General features: G+C 56.5%; 1 protein-coding gene and 1 long non-coding RNA gene across 3 annotated transcripts in view; both read left to right on the top strand.

Annotated features, from left to right (window-relative positions):
* PTPRN2 (protein tyrosine phosphatase receptor type N2) overlaps positions 1-17022 on the top strand; it is a 707285-nt gene that overhangs the window by 106287 nt on the left and 583976 nt on the right. The window lies entirely within an intron of this gene.
* Positions 2389-6302, top strand: LOC309665869. The gene is made up of 2 exons (XR_014266739.1): positions 2389-4621; positions 5779-6302. It is a non-coding gene; the product is annotated as an uncharacterized lncRNA (long non-coding RNA).

The raw sequence follows: 17022 nt of genomic DNA, 5'->3' as shown, positions 1-17022 counted from the left end.
ATAAATAAAATAAATTTTTAAAAAAGACTAATCAACAAAAGAGAGAAGGACCAAATCACCAATACCAGGAATAAAAAGTGGACATCACTATAGATCCTACAGACCTTAATAAGACAATGAGGGAATATTGTGAACAACTTTTGCCTGTAAATTCAGATGAAGTGGCAAAGCTAGGTATATAAACTCTTCCCCCATGATTCAGCAGTTTCACTCCTAGGTAAATATTCCCAACAGAAATGCATACTTAGTTGTACAAAGGACATGTACAAAGATGTTCCGTATCTGTGAAAGCCGAACATATTCATCTCTTATGGTCCAGTAATTCCACTCCAATTATATAACCAGCAGATGGTGACCGAGCGGGGCAGGGCGTGCTCTGGATCATGGGTCTGTTTCTGAGCGTGTGCGTTCGTTCTGTGAAAGCCATCAGGCTGGGCGCTTCTCATTTGTGCACTCTTTGGAATGCACGTTATATTTTAATAAAAAGTGGTTTGTTTTCATACCCCTTTAAACATATTCCAGGGGCCTTAAAATATATTGTCTCAGCTGAAACTCACAAAAACCGTCGTAGGAGGAGACTCCAAGCTTTAAGTGACCTTCCTTCTCACCAGTTAGGGGGCCGTCTGAGCCAGGTCCAGCGTCCCAGCTCCAGCTCCGTCTGCATCCCTCCCACTCTTCAGCATGGCCTGGAAACGCACAGACAGACTCATTTTTTATAAGCTGCACGTTTGAATTCTGGTATGTGTGCTGCCCGCATGAGGGCTGTTGTTCGTAGTCTTCCCCAGCTTGTTAAGTCTGGGCGCTCATTTAGGGAACGAATCCCCTGTTGCTGAACACCTGTCCCGTGGCAGCCACTGTGCAGACAGCTGCACACATCACTTCTGTTGGTCCTCTCCATATTACTGCAGGCGTGGCCGTCTTTCTTTTCTCCCTCACATTTCGTGAAAGGTACTCAGTCCTCTGGGTGGTCTGGAGAACATTCCGTGGTCCTGGCTGCAGTGACGGGTCAGGAGGGGTCATGTGACCCCCGCTATCCAATCCAGGTGAATTGTAGGAGTTGCCGAGAACGCTGGGGGAAGAACCCTGTTTCTGCTCATGTGGACAGGACAGCAGGTGTGAGAGCTGTGCAGCTGTCATCGCCCAGAGGAGGGAGCCTGCAGGTGAACCCCGTGACACAGTGAGCGGATAAGAGAGGGAAAGAAAGCAGACTTGGTAACACAGCGGAGCTATTGCATGCAGCTCCCCTAAAATCAGCCCTGTCTTCTGGACGCTTTAGTTACGTGAACCAACACATTCCCTGATTTTAAGCCAGTTTCAGTCACATTTTCTCTGATTTGCAACTGAAAGTGTCTTAATTGATGCAGAGGTGGAAATTTTAATCGGTTCTGATTTGTTCAAAATTGCACAGCTAACAAATAGCAGAGCCCAGAACTGGAGCTTATGTTTTTCCCGCTCCAAGGCCCCTTTCCAGTGAGCCATGCCCGTCACTGAAGTGCGAGGAGCAGGCCCTCTAGCGCGGTGGCCTCAGCGCACGGCGCCCAGAGCTGCCCCCAGACAGCCAAGCCACCGCGAGCCCGGTTGCTAGAAGCTTTCTCGCCTGAACGAGTTCCACATAAAACATAGGCCTAGACACCACCCCTCTGGGTGGGAGACCGCGCTGCACCTTAGCAGGGGCTGAGGAGCCGCGTTCCTTGGGCAGTTACAGCTCAATTTGATTCTCTTGTCTGTTGGAGTCCTTACAAAATACTGTTGTTTGGTGAAGCTCCACGTTGCGCAAGTAGGTGTTCTTACCTCGTGTCGTCCGCCCGGTCTGGGGGGTGTCCTTGGTCTCTGTGCCCCGTGGAGCCTTCCTCTCATCCCCTCACCCACCTCCCTGTATGTAATCACTTCTGTTTGGAGATTGGACTTGACACTCACAGTCTATGCCATGTCACGGGAACTGCTCTCACGTCTGTTTGCGTTTTAGTGAGAAGCCTGTAAATTTAATGCAATACCAGGAAACGAGTCTGCCTGCATCTTTTCGGACATCTGCGTGCTGATAGTTCTGCCCTGGAGCATTTTTTCTCGGGCAGGACTCTGCTGTCTGTGCACGTCTGAGCACTGGGTGACCCGAGCCACAGGGAGCCGGGACTCCAGGCCAGGAATGGGTGAGCCTGTGGGGACCGCATGGACCTCAGACACCTGTAGAAGCTGAGGAGCTGGATGGTGGAAAAACCACGGGAGCTGGCGAGCGCTGGGGGCTCCCGTCAGCCTCCAGCCCGCGCTCTCTGCCCACACGGCCTTCCCTGGGCTTTCTCGGTGCCCATTTCTTCACGGGTGTGCTAGAATGTGCCATGGCTCTGATTTAAGCATGCTCTTCCTGGAGACACTGGGGAGCCCGTGCTGTGGAGAGAAGTTTGAAACTCAGTTCTGGGTGCTCTTGGCGCTGACGACCCCCTACCCCCAGGTGCCCGGGACTCGGGGATGGCCACTCACTCAGGTGTCCATCACCCACGGACAGAGTATTCTCCAGGAGCAGAGCAGTTGTGAGAACGTTACGAGTTAATAACTAAAATAGGCAGAGCTAGGAGTCAAAGCCTTGAGTGCAAGCCCAGGCTTTGCTGTCGACCAGCCGTGTGCCCCAGAAGGATCCGTTGCCCGGCTAGAATTTGTTAAGCGCGCCCTCCCGCCTGCAGTGCGGGGTGCTGGCACCAGGGGGCTGAGCACACAGCGGCCGATGATTGCAGGTCAGCTTGTTTCACCGTAATAGTTCCTTTTATTGCTGTAAATTCCCATTGCTGTAAAAAAATAGCTGTCTCTGTTGGAAAGAACTCTGAAAGAAGTGACTAAATAAAATATAAATACATGGGCGGAACTTTCTGAGCAAAATCAGGAATGATAGTTGTAATCGAATTGTAACTCCCTTCCTGTTGGATTTTGTTTGCTGCCCGGCCCTGCAAATCTGCCACAGTCCACTCAGAGGACATTTGCTAATTGGGAATGACCTTCCTATGCAAAAGAGAGGCATGGCAGAGTAACCATGAGCAGAGGGTGGGGGCTATGTGCCATTAAAATGATATTTATGAAGAGTTTTCTAAGGACAAAAGAAACTTCTTGTGGCATAATGCTAAATAAAAAAGGAAACTGTACAATTGTACAGATAACGTGACCTCAACTATGTGAAGAAAGCCTGAATGGAAAGAAAAGGAACTGTGCCAGTTTTTAACAGCAATTCCTCAGATTGGTGGGGTTGTGAATACTTTTACTTTTCTTCTTTACAGTTTTCTGTGTGTGAACAAGAATTCTTTAAAAGGACAACCTCTGACAGGACTTTTAGGAAAGGCTTCCTTAAGGCTCTCACCACCTCTCTTTCTGAGCCATAGGGAATGGACCCTTTTTCTCTTGGATGCTCTGTGAATTACACCGTATCTTGTGTGCACTCACCACCTTATGCTACCCTATTTGAAAAGTGACTTTCTTTCACTTTGGCCTAAAACGAAGTGCTCCAGCCCCTGCGTCCCTCTCTTAGGAGCCAGTTCCATATGTGGCCCCAGGTTAGAGATGGGTTTGTTGGGTTCCATAACACCTTCTTTTTAGCACTTGGTTATAGGTTAAGAGAACCACTGAAATTTGGAGACTAAGCAGAATTTAAGGTTTAGGCAGAATTAGATACTGAGGCATCAGCCTCTCAGTCTCTAAATCAGACAGGACTTTTGCAGTGTACCATTCCAAGTTCTTAGCTGCAACCAGCAGGCGGGATCTGCTCTCCGAAGCCCTTTTCCCACGTACTTCTAGCAGCAGGCAGCACGGCCCGAGGGGGTGCCTGTCTGCCTCCCCCCAGCCTCCCTCCTGTGTGGCGTCTCTGGCCCGCACCCGCTCTGTGTGAATCTGGACCTCCCGCTTTTCCCCTGCTGTGTCCGCTTGGTCACCTGGTTTGTCCAGCCCACCTTCCCAAGATCATCTCTCTGATCCCAGGTTCACACTGACAAAGCCTAGTGCGTCTCCTCTGCACCCCGAGTGCTTGCACGTACCCCTAGGTCAATGCCTGTCTCGTGACATTTTGTTGTAATGACATATTTGCACCTCTCTCTCTCTCTCGGCTGCTGTATTGTGCGGTTTCCAGAGATGCAGAAAAAACTGTGTGTGTGTGTGTGCGTGTGTGTGTGTGTGTGTGTGCACGCACGCAGATATTTATCTTAAGGGACTGGCTCCGGTGTCTGTGGGACTGACAAGTCCACACTCCGAGCGGCAGGCCTGAGGCTGCAAAGCCCCGGCAGGAGGAGACGTTGCAGTCTGGAGGCAGAATTCCTGCTTCTCGGGAAACCTCAGTCCCTGCTCTCCAGGCCTTCAAATGAATGGACGAGGCCCAGCACGTTGTGGAGGGCCCTCTACTTACAGTCAGCGGATTGTGGATGGTAATCACATCCACAGAAACCTTCACAGCCACACCTAGATTAGGGTCTGTTTAAACAGCCCGTGCGACGGCCTGGACCGGCGCAGGACCGCGCGGGAGCCCCTCCGGTTGCCCGGCGCGTACAGGGGGTGTGAACAAGCACTGCGCCCACGCCCTGCTCTAAGGACTGCTCCTGCTGGAGGAGGTCTCCTGACAGTGGCGTCGCGCTTGCAGACGTGTGTGCAGTCTGTTCTGTGTGCTCAACGTGTGCTTAAATTCGGCCAGAGACCCGTTGAGAAAGGAATCAGGAGGGTCGGGTCTTTAGTCATCGTTGTCTCCGGCGGTCCTGGACTCTGTCTGCTCCCGTGCAGGATATGCCCTTGGGTGCCGAGCCAAGGTTCTAAGCACAGGCTCAGGAGCAGCGAAGTGTTCGGGGCGGGTTCTGACAGCGTTCCCGCACTTTGCCCCTTGACTGAGTCCTTCACAGCTGAGAGGCGTCAGTGCGACCTCCTGTTTTGCCCCTGCTTTCCTTCCGCTTCACAAAGCCGAGCGGAGGACAGAAGCCCAGTCGGGAGGAAGGGCGATGCCGCCCACCCTGCTGCCCGGGCCGTGGGCTCCGCGTGGGCGGGGACTGAGTGAGGGTCACGGGGCACCCCTGGGCCACGTGCGCGTGTGCGCCTGCGCTCAGGAGAACCGTTCGGCACCACGGGGTGGGAGAGCCGAGCAGGGCTCAGCGTCACCTTCCTCACTGACAAAGTGCAAGCGAGAGGCAAGTGTGAGGATGCAGTGGAGCAGTGCAGACCGCCGAGCACAGGCTCAGTGCTGCTTTCTGATGAAATTCCAGTGTGGCCCTAGTCCTCTGTCAGGTCTCTGCTTCCCCATTTCCTCATCTGGAAGGGGAGGAGTCAGACAGGCCCGTTTCTAAGACCCCCCGGGACAGTCCTGGGGCTCAGTGCGGCCTCGGGGGTCCAGGGAGGCCCTCACGACCTCGCCACCCAGCGCTGGACATCCTGAGGGTTTGCTGAGGCCCCGCCGGCCCGCAGCCCGGGATGAGGGGTGGTCGTGGCTCCCCCCGCCCCTCCCCTCTGGGCCGCGCGTCTGAGTGTTTCCCAAAGGCTCACTTCATCCAGCTGACCCTGCTCGGCCTTTCCTTTGTTACCTTAAAAAGTGCCGGTTTTGCGACACATTTGCACTTGAGGGGCACTAGCCCCCGGTTTTCTTTCCCCACTGCTTCGGGCCCCCGAGCAGAGCGAGGGGCCTGTGGTCCAGTTCCGTCCGGGGAGGTGGCTTGTGCCATCGCCTCCTCTCTCGTTTTCTCTTTGGGGACAGTCAGGACCTGTCGTGTCTTCAGTGCTGCCGCGCAGTGGGCGTGGGGCGGAGTGGTCTGGGCCCGCTGAGCTCGGGAGCTCGGGAGCTCAGTGACCAGCCCGAATCAGCGTCACCTGGAGCCTGAGTCAGCCGCCGGCGCCGCAGGCGGGGCTGCAGGTCACGGCCTTGCAAGTGGCACCTGCTGCTTTGGGTGGCGAGGGGGGCACTTTTCTTCTTTTTTCTTATTTCCGTCTTCCTTTGATTTTACTTTCTTTGAGACGTGCAAGAGTAAGCGTGTGTCTGTGAAATGAGATCCGGCAGCACGCAGAGTCCCGGCTCGCGCCCACGTCCAGGTCTGTGGCTCAGGGAATGAGAGGGCGCTTGGGAGCTGCCGCTGCCCGCTCGCTGGGCCCTCACGGCACGTGCTCCAAGGCTCCCCCAGCCGAGGGGGCCGCAGCGCAGGCCTGGCCCTCGTCTCTCCCACCGCGGGGCGCCGTCTGTGAAGCTCAGCAGCCCGCCTGGCACTGCGAGTCTGTGCGTTTTTAAACGTTGTGGGTTCTTCCTGGGGGCGGGTGGGTTTCCTTGGAGACCGGCTCCGTCACAGCTTCCATCTTGGAGGCAAGATTCAGTAACTTGTGAAATTAATGCATTCCTGTCCGTTTGCACGTTAATGACACGGTTCTGTAGGTGTTCTTTGAATGGTGGATTTTATTGAAGTATTTCTGGGATGAACCTTGATTGCTAATGACCAAACTTCCTCTTTAACAGTAATGTGGCCTCCCTCTCAGCCCCTCTCTGGAGATGATTTCACAGGTCTGACAATGAAGGAAAAGAAACCTAACTGTTTAGAATTTCAGACAAACTTTGTTTTTTTATCCCCAATAGTTATTCTCTATTTCCTCACAGCTATTGATGAATATGTGGCGTAAATGTTTGATCACTACTTCTAAATGTAAAAAGTTTCAATTTCAGTTATATCCCACATATATCAAACAGAGCATATGGCTCTCAAAGCAGCACAGAACATATTGGAGAGAAAACCAGCGACTTGCTCCACATTCAGCTTCATTTTTCTTTCACTTTCATGGAAACCATAGATTGTTTCCGTGTTTCAGATCAAACATGTTTTTGAGCAAAGAGTACATTACCCAGCTGTCCTAAAAGCCATTACTCGTCACTGTTCAAATTTAATCCAGGCCATCTGTTACACTTCTTTCTCTGCATTTATTTTTGAGGCACATCGCAGGAAAGCTGCTTCTTGACATATCTCACTTGGAGAAGTTACAAAAAGGAAAATATGTCAGAAACTTTAGGTATCGTTTTGTCAATGCATTTTTGCATAAATAATTAAGTTATATTTCACTTAGGTTCAGAAACCCAGTGCTCTTACCCCAACTTAGAAATAAATTTGAAGACTCCATGAAACAAAACAAATCTTTTTATATTTCTTAATGGGGTGGGTCTCAATAATATGCAACAGGTTAAATTCTTCCTTTTAAGTGTGAGTCTGTTGAAATTTCTATCTGAAGACTTGAGACTAAATGGTAATTAGTGTGTAATGTATATACTAGGGTATTCGTAATTGGTCATGTACCTGGTAAATGGGTATAACTGGTCTGTTTTTATTCTGAAGCCTGAAAGAAAGATCTGAGCCACAGGGGCTGAAGGAGGTATGAGTCATCTCTCCAGACATGAACTTGAGCTCAGTCGTGTCATCAGATGACCTTGGCGGAACTGGGCGCGTGGTTGCCTCCTGCATCGGCTTTGGAAACGACGGGAGGACGAAGGTGAGGGTCTCCGCACGGCTCTGCTGGAACCTGGGCTGTTCCCTTTCCCAGGGCTGCAGTCCCCGTGGTTTCCCGCTCTGTGACTCAGCCGCACTGGGGATGTGGACACGTCTCGTTTACAAGGACGGGGAGGACATGAGTCGGTGGCTGCAGCAGCCCCGGTCACGACGGCTGCCATGGTATTACCCGCTTCAGGACGGGATGTGGGACGAGGGAGACGGAATCTGTTTTCCTGGAAGCCCGTGTGGTTTAGAGTGAAGACATTGTTTTCCTGATTCACGTCCGTGACAGCCCGTGTCTTCGGGAGGGAGAACAGCACAGGAGCCACACCTCCGTGTGTAAATCGATTGCATGACATCGGTTAAGTCTCCCCTTCCTGGAAATACCTCTCGAATCGAGAGCAAAAGCCAGCTTTGCAGACGCGCTGCTCTCCTTTGCCTTCGAGGAGGAGGGGAAGCTTGTGCGGACCCTCTGCTGGGAGTGGTCTTGGGCTGAACCCTCAGGAGAGCAGGCCGAGGGCCCGAGCTCTGAAAGGAGCCCCTGGGCGCGCAGAGGGTGAGGAGGTCGCGGGACCCGCCACGGGTAGGCCGTGGTCCTGCTCCGCCGACGGCTGTGTCTGAGCCCCAGGCAAGGCCATCGCCGTGCCGTGGACTCCTTGCCTGCCTTGGGAAGGAAGGCAGACAGTAGCTGTGTCGGGAGAGAGATGGCTCTCACTGTTCTTTGCCTCCTTACCGAGTGCTCAGACCCAACCTGGCAGAACCCACTACGATGTGGCTTATTCCCACTTAGGCTTGGAGATGAGACGGGTGAAATCATGTGCAGAGCATGACCGTTGCTCGTGCTCAGCCGGTGTTTGCTGAGAAAGTGACAGATGTGGAAAACGTCTGTACCACCCGGCACATGCTCTGCTCCCGGTGGGCTCCGTCTCAACACTGGCCCGTCCAGGCCTCCCTCAGGAGTGCCTTTGAAACGGAGACCGCCACCTGCCTCTGGACTCGGAGGTGGTGGAGGGATGGAATGCTGAGCTTCTGGAGACATTAAAACGTTATTTCTAAGCAGCCTTCGAAGTCTCTTGGTGGGGAACATTGGTACAGGAAGGAAACCGTGGGCTTGTTAATTGGGCCGTTTACCCTCACATATCATTTTAATTCCGGTCGGCAGTACACTGCCGACTGGCCTCTTGGCATGAAGCGGAAGAGGAAGGTCTGCACCAATCACTATCAATCCCTGAAGAATAATGATTGGGAAGGAAAGAGCTGACGCTCCTCTGACTTTCCACTTTAACAGTGTTTTTGTGAAGCTGTGCATTTTAAGGGCTCCCTGATGCACTTGATAAAGACGTCCTAAGTCTATGATTATTAATTAAAGCAGCGAATGGATCCTGGCTTATGCTGTGGGTAATGTTTGCAAAACAGCCATTTCCTAAAGTGGGGCCTTCTTGGCCAAAAGGACTTCCTGTTAGAAAATAATTGTCAGGCCTGTGCTGTCCTCCCTGTAATATTCTGGAAAGATGGATGTGCACGGAGGCGCTCGCGCTGGTCAGTCGTAGGAACCAGGCTGCCCGGGACACAGGCTTTCAGGCCGGACGTCCCTCTCCATGCCTGACGGCGATGCTGTGGCTGTGCTGAGCAACGTGTCCGAACACAGAGGGCGCTCACGAGACCAGAGCCCACGGTCCTGACTGCGCGGAGGCTCTCGAGACCAGAGCCCACGGTCCTGACTCTGTGCAGAGGCTCTCGAGACCAGAGCCCACGGTCCTGACTCTGCGCGGAGGCTCACGAGACCGGAGCCCACGGTCCTGACTGTGCGCGGAGGCTCACGAGACCGGAGCCCACGGTCCTGACTGTGCGCGGAGGCTCTCGAGACCGGAGCCCACGGTCCTGACTCTGCGCGGAGGCTCTCGAGACCGGAGCCCACGGTCCTGACTGTGCGCAGAGGCGCAGGACCCAGATGAGGCCCCGCCAGGCTAACCGGGACTCAGGGCCATGAACCACCAGCGGGGAGAATTACGGTGGTTCCGGCGCCTTTACAATTTTTTGTAAAAAAATGAAGAAGTCTCTTAATGGTGGTTATGTGTGTATAAATGGAAACAGAAACATTGATACTGATTGAATGCATGTAACTTAAACCATCAGACGCATTGAGGGTCAGCCGTCTTAAGTCTGGCTCCAACAGTGCCTCCTTCTTGCGCTACAGCCTGTGAGCAGGAGGGAGCAGGTGCTCTACGGCTGGGTGGCGCGTCCTGCACCTTTCTGGGTCTAGCTCGGCCTCCAGTGTTTTACCCTTTGAACGTTCGACGTCGTGAAATGTCCCCGAGGGTTCCTCACTTGAGTGTTCCTGCCGCCGTCACCGCCCCCACTTCGCCCTCTTCCTCGCGACCACGTCCCTCGTTCATGTGGATGAATGGCCTTCGCCACCTTCCTGGGGCCCCGAGTCGAATCTCCCAGACGGTGGCCCTGTCCCCGTTCCCTGGTCAGCTGCCTGCTCCATGACTCAGGTTTCACTTCCAGCCTTACCTGCTTTTCATCTCTCTGCTGCACTTCTGTCTTCCTTGGTCAGTTTTCTGTCTTGATGACCCGTTTCTGCGAAATGTTATGTGGTTTGTCACCGGGAGCCAGGGCGCCAGCACGCCTGCGTGCTTCGCTGACAGACTTTGGAAGAAGAGCCGTGAGTGGTGACCGGTCACGATGCAGATCTGTTGCGTACACGGTGATTTGTGCACTGAGGACCTGGCAGCAGACTTTGTCCTTTAGGCGACCGTCACAGTTACCGTACTGTGGGAACTGAAGTGTGAGCGTGTGCCTGGGGATGGCGCTGTGTAACGAAACGAGGGGGTGAAGCCAGCACGGCCATCAACCCATCACAGACAGCAGGGCCTCGGACCCGGCGATTACTGAGTGGAACCGAACTCTGGTTGCTGGGCCCCAAGGCAAACCTGCCAGGTCGTGTACACGCATGGAAACGCTCTCAGGCGACTCTGACGTGCAGTCAGGTTTGGGGGACACTGACAGGCAGGGTTCAGTGTCCACGAAGCCTCGCCACAGTCAGGCGTGGCAGAGAAGCAGGCCAGGCTCAGTACACGGTGTTGCTGCAGAGGGCGGCCTCGCTGAGATGGAGGCCAGGCGGCTGGCCTAGGGCGTGGCCCAGAGCGCAGCCAGGAGTCCCAGGTCTCACAGCTGCAGGGCCGCGGAGGGGACACCCAGCCCGCTGGTTAGCGCCCTCCCACTGAAGGTCCTTGCACATGCGATCGTAGGACCTGCTCTGAAGTCAACTCTTGGTGACTAAATTTAGGCTAAATCAACCTGATTCATTCAGTTTTCCTTAAGAAACTTTCTTGTTTATCATGCAACAAGGAGGAAGCACGCTTGGCCAGGGAGCCTTGGTGAGGGGTCTTTGATGAGGGGTCTTTTCCTCGTGTGTGTGATGAGTCGCAGCAGGGTGGGAGGGCTGGGGTCGGGGGAGAGGAAGTCGTCAGAAATAATTCTAGGGTGGGCGCCGTGGCATCTAATTTGTATCCATGGGATCGGCCCAGGGTTCTAAACCCTTACTGCCCGTAGAGTCTCCTGGGGAATTTGTGCTGGAGCCAGTGTGGATGCCATCAGACCAGTCCCATCAGAGCCTCCAAGGCAGGGCCCAGGCACCTGCGCTCTCGAGGTCCCAGGTGGTCCCGGTGTGCAGCCAGGGCCCGGGAGGTTGGTAGGGGCTTCGAGGAGCCAGCAGGCGCGGCCGAGGTGACCCCGGGCCCTGAAGGCAGAGGCGCTGGCCCTCTGCGTGGCTAGAGCAGGCGGGCTCCCGGGCGGCCTGCTGGGGCGTGGCTGGTTGGTGTACAGCTTTGCACCAGCGCAGACGAGGGGTCCCAGAGCGGTGACTGGAGAGGAGAAATGAATCTGGAGGCGCGAAGCAGATGGTACAGCGTGTGGCCCTGCCGTCAGCCAGGGAAGTAAACGGCCGGGCTCCTGTTAAAGGGCCTTGTGCCGGAGCAGCCCACTAATCTCCAGTCCGGCGGGGAGTCTCCTTCCCGCCCCTCAAATGTGGGTGACTAATAACAGCTTCCTTCCGACGACCTGGCCGTTCCGTTAGTGGGATGGACTTGGGGAGGATGGAGATCCTCTGCCCCGGTGTCCCCAGCCCTGGGTGCTGGTGGGAGCCTCGAAGCATTAACCACACTGGTGTGGACCCCACAGGGGAGCGGGGCAGTTGGACGGTTATACTGGCTGTGGGACCTTGGGGCGAGGCCCCGTGGGCCATGGAAGGGGATTGCGTCCCGGTATGCATAGCACAGGGAGCCAGCTCCTTAATGGGGATTCTCGGCGGGTGGTTCTGATACATCACGTACAGCTGAGTCCGGAGATGCCTGATTTCTTTGGCACTCCTCTTTCTCACAGATGCAATTACTGTAGTGAAGTGTGGTCCAGGAGGATGGGATGAGATTCTGTTTTAAGGTGATTTCTTTTCTCTGGAGGGAAGGCTCCAGCAGCCACTGTTAACACCCTGCTACCCTCCCGATCTGCCCTTTGGGCTCAGTGCTCCAGCCCATTCATTTGCTCTTCACTTTCTCCCAGGTGGGCCCTCCTGGTCAGCGCCTTTGTCTGAACCCCACGGTTAGGGCCGTCCTCCTTCCTCACGGTGGGCTGGGAAGCCCGCCTCCCTCTGGGGGCGGTGATGACGGGTCACTCCACACAAGCCCCATCATTTGAAAGCTCTCCGGTCCGAGGCTCCCACCTCCCCGACTGGACCCGCCGGGTGGGGCCCCGCCTCACCTCAGGCTGTCCTCGTGCACCCGGTGCCCTGGCTGTGCCGTCTTGCGCCCTCCTGGGAGGGTGCTTGCCGCAGAGGAAGTCTCTCCCGAGCCGGCGGGGAGCCCGTAACTCAGGGCTCAGGGACCCCAGGTGGGTGCCCGGGGCTAGGGAATCACCTCTGACCTGAGGTCTTCCCTGGGTGTTTCCTCCAGAAGAAACGACCAGTCGTCGCGGGGAGGCCGTGGAGAGTGCCTGCTGTGTTTCCTCGTCTGGACTGTGCCCTGGGAGGGTGGCTGGGCAGCCCAAGGCTGGGCCCCGCCGTCTGCCAGCGTGCGGTCCAGAAGACGGCGGAGGAGAGGGCGGCAAACCGACGCGTTAGGTCCGCACCTCGTGTCTGCTTGAGGGTAACGTCTTACTGTCTTTTACTTTGGTCTCCATTTGGGTTCAGATGCTAAGTGAACTGTGTAGGAAATTTAAACATACACTAGGAATTGAGTTCTCCTTTTTTTTCGTAATGCCCTACGGCTTGTTACAAATCAAACACAGAGGGTTATTTTCTCCTGAACTAAACTTTAGTTCAGAACTTGTCTTCCTTGCTGTAGATTTTGTCATGGGCCTTTAGCCAGCTCACCTCTGTTAGATTGGAACCGGAAAACTGACGTCTGCTCCGTGGAGAGAGGAGTGGAGTGTCCCAGAGGCGAGGCGTGCTGCGTGCTGGCCGGGCCGGCCCTCCACCAGGCCTGCACATGTGTGGTCTCCTGTCACCCTCACGAGGTGGGGATGTGGTCCTCCTGGGTCACACACAGAGCCTGCGGAGGCGGCTTACTGCTGCCCAGGTCACACAGCCCTCCGGCGGGCTGGGAGGCTCACCTGGGGGGAGGTCAGCTGACTTCGGGTGGGGGGCTGGAACTCCAGGGGGCCCCGACCTCCGTGGGCGACTCCTTGCCGAGGGCCCATGGTGGGCAGCGTAAGCCTGGGTGGTGGTGTTCCCAGCCCCATGGACTGTAGTGGATCCACAGGTGGCCGAGTGTCCCAGTTGGAAGTGAAGGTGCTGTGAACAGGATCAGGAGAGTGACTCAGTGCTGGTGTTCTCTGACGGCGGCCGTTGCTACCAGGGGATGCGCCTCTTAGGAACCGGAAGGGGACGTGTGGGGTGCCTTCCTCAGGCGCAGCTGGCCCCTGGGATAGACTGAGGGTGATGATGGCGGAGGTCCTGGTGCCCTGGTGGGAACACTGGGGAGACTGCCGGGCACCCGCGGGAGTTGGGGCTCTGAGCACAGTAGATGGGCCGAGCGGAGCCCCATCCAAGGTGTGAGGCCGACAGCGGCCTCTGCTGCCATCCTGCAGAGGGGACGCTGACATCCACCAGCCTGGTAGAGAAATAGACTCTGTAATTAAAAAATAACGAGCGTTGTCACTCCGGACAGGAGAGCTTATTAACAGGCAGTGCACGAACGAGTGCCAGGCTCCAGGCCTGAAGACGGCAGTCGATTTTAGAAGGTACTGAGTGGTGACTACAAGCGCAGGCTTCCCGGCAGCGGCTAACCCGGGACGCGTCGAGCCCAGAGTGACGGTCCTGGTTGCACCAGCACTGCAGCCAGTTCCTCCCTCGCAGCTCAGGCGAGCTTCAGAGATGGACATGCGAGACCTCCTGGGTACAGATCCACCGGGAGGTGCCCGGCGACCGCCCCGTGGCCCCTGGCTCCTGGCTCCTCGGCCTGGTCCTGAGATGGATACGCATGGAAACGCATGGATACACACGGGGCCGAGAACGTAGGGCGGGGGTTTCAAGGAGCAGGTTCCTCGGGGGCTGTCGCTGAGCTGCGTCCCTCCCAACCTTGGGGAGACCAGGGAAGTGTGACCGTCGAACCCAGGCCTGCAGGGGGCTTTGAGGGACCCCTTGGCGAGCTGAAGTAGATCCTGCAGACGCCGAGGACTGGGCCTGTGGAGTGAGGTCTCCCCCGACCCCCAGAGGGCAGGACAAGCTGCCGGGGCTGTGGCTTCCTGTGGCCCCATGTGCCGTGTGGAAGGGAGAGATGATGAGGGTCCGGAAGGGCATGGGGACCTTGGTGGGATGCGGTCGGGTGGAAGAAGGAGCCAGGAGACCTGCGGCCGAGAGGAGCTGGGGGCTGACTGGCTTCAGGGCGGAGGCCCAGGGCTGCACACGTCTCCCAGCGGGGTCGGAAGAGACAGGCCCCGTGGAAACGCCCACGAAACTTGGGAGTTTTGATCACGGTGACGCGCTGTGTTACCTGGGTCCCCCAGCTCCCTGGGGTCCATCCAGTGTCCGCTCCGTGAGAGACTGAGCTGCATGTGAGAGACAGTTGTGTCCTCGTCTCAGGGAGCTGGCCAGTGAAGAGGAAACTCTGCCCAGACCCCCGGCCTCCTCCCTGTGCTCTGTGTGCATCTCTTCTTTTGCAAGGACCCCAGGCACTGGGTTCTGGGCCCACCCTAAATCCAGGATGATCTCATCTTGAGGTCCCTAACTGATCGCACCTGCAGAGACCTTGTTTCCAAGTCCTGTCGAGTTCTGAGTGGACACGAATTCTGTGGGGACTCTGCAGCCCATCACAGGACCCTGTTCCCGAAAGGGCGAAAAGCCACGGACGTTCTTGCTCTCACTTTCGGGCCGAGAAAACGGCTGCTCGGAGAGGATGGCCCCGCTTAAAGGCTTCAGCTGATTCGGGATGCCCTGGGAGCCTCTGCCCCCTGGTGCCCACAGGGCCTCAGAATCCCGGAGCTTTGGCAGGAAGGAACCTTGGCTGGAGCTGGAGGTCAGCTTAGAGAGCATCCACTCCATCACCTTCCTCTGCAGAAGTTTGGGGTCGGCTGGGTAACCCCAGCAGGACAGTGATGGACCCTGCTGCCATGACCTTCGTCTGTCCTCCTCCCTCACCGCCTCCCCAAGAGGGGACCACGTGTGTGTCCTCATCGCTCTTGATGAGGCTGATGCTCTGGGCGTGGGGAAGGAGCTGCAGGAAGAGAGTGGGGCTCCCGGGTGGGCGTGTGCCTTGGCCTGTGCCTGGAGCTGGGAGCAGAGGGCCTTGGTGCCGCAGAGGTGGGCTGCGTGTTTCTTAACCAGCGCTAGAGAGGGAGGGTGTCCACAGACCTCGGTGCATCAGCAGGTACTCTCGAGTTCTGCTTGCGGCCCCTGGAAGATTTCGAGGGCGAAGTCCAGACCCTGGGGTGAGTCAGGAAACTGCTCTGGCGGCGAGGTGAGCATCTGGGTGGGAACCACGCAGGTTCCCAGGGGACTTGGGAAAGCAGGTGCGTGGCATCTACTCAAAAAGGCACCAGCTTTCTTTTTAATACTGGATCTCTGGACGGGTGATGTCAACACATTTTTCTTAGCTCTTTACTTCAGTCTTAAAATACTCCTCAGATCCTGCAGGAAGTATTCTGAATGTCTGCACTTTTGTAAGACCCCCTACTCCCCAAGCCTTGGGCGGGTGAGGTCGAAAACCAGCCAGAATTTCCCTGCTCTCGGGACCTCCAGGGACCCCCCCTGCCCTTCCGTCAGGCCCTCACAGGGTTAGCTCGCCAGTGCTTCCTCATCTGCGTGGACCGCTGTCTGCTCTGGGCATCTCCTGTGTGTGGGATGATGGTCTGTGAACTTGCGCACTTTGCAAGTGGACGAGCCTTGGTCCTGAGGATGAGGGCGTCCTGCCCAGCCCAGTGTGCTGGCAGCGGTCTCGGCACAGGGGCCAAGGGCAAGCGCTGTCTAGTCCGGCCTCCGCCCGGCGTCTCTCTTCTCGGAAAGAGAGAGTGGCTGCCTGGTCCAGCGGCTGAATCTTGGCGAATCCAGCTCAGAAGCAGAGCCCCCCGCGTGGCGAGCAGCCACGCCACCTCCTTCCAGACCTGCGACAGGGTTTATTACTGATGACCCCGTGAGGGCCACGGCCTGAGCCTCCTTCTCAGGTGTCATGATTCATGTCGAGTTCGGCGGGTTTTCCCTTCTCAGCCGGTGTGGCCCTGCTCATTTCTTCAGAAGCCGCAGTAGCCCAAACATCCAGGGCCTGGCTGGAGCCGCAGGGGCGTCGACCCAGCACGGGCCGGGTCAGGAGGAGGGCCCGCCGCGGGCGTGGGTGAGGGAAGGGGGGCTCCAGCTGCAAATGCCGACGGCTGGGTCTGCAGGATCCCCCTTCTGACCACGCAAGATGCTGGGCGTGCTGGCACCTCCCCAGCCGGTCACAGTGTGATCAGCCCTGCAGCCTGTGGTACCTGAGAGCCAGCCTTGCCTGCAGAGCGGGGGCCTGCACTCCTGCCTTGGTGAGATTCGCACCTGGCTCTGGGTTCCTCGCTGTTCCCATTGCCTTCCAGGTTCACAACCAGGAAAGGAGTGGAGGGGGTCAAGCCAGGCTTTAGAGGGCGGTAGGCACTTGAATCATTTCAGCACAAAATACAAATGTCCACAGTCACGTTAGGAGATGGTGGGGTGTCCAGTGTCAGGCGCTCTGCTGGCCTCTGGGGTGACCTGGCCATCGCTGTCCAGTGGAGCTGCTGAGGAACGTGGCGGGACAGTCCAGTGCTGACTGTGGACAGTGGGATTGGCCTCAGGTACCACAGTAGCCAGCGGGGAAGCAAGCCCTGCACGGCCTTGTGATGGCGAGGATGTGAGCCCTGGGAGCCAAGGTGACGTTAACGCAGGAGTGGGCGTCGCCCGGGAGGAGGAGTGGCGGCAGGGAGAGAGACACCTGGGCTGGGCCCTGGGGCCACCCCGCCCGTCCAGGGAACTGAAAATGTCCCCTGAGGCCAGAAAGGAAACCTGGGATGGACGGACTCTCTTCCACGCCTGGAGATGCCGCTGGTTCATCTG

This window comes from Balaenoptera physalus, assembly GCF_965194825.1.
Source record: "Balaenoptera physalus genome assembly, chromosome: 8".
NCBI classification, from domain to species: domain Eukaryota; kingdom Metazoa; phylum Chordata; class Mammalia; order Artiodactyla; family Balaenopteridae; genus Balaenoptera; species Balaenoptera physalus.
Note: the sequence above shows the minus strand (reverse complement) of the source record. Positions and strands in the feature narration are given on the sequence as shown.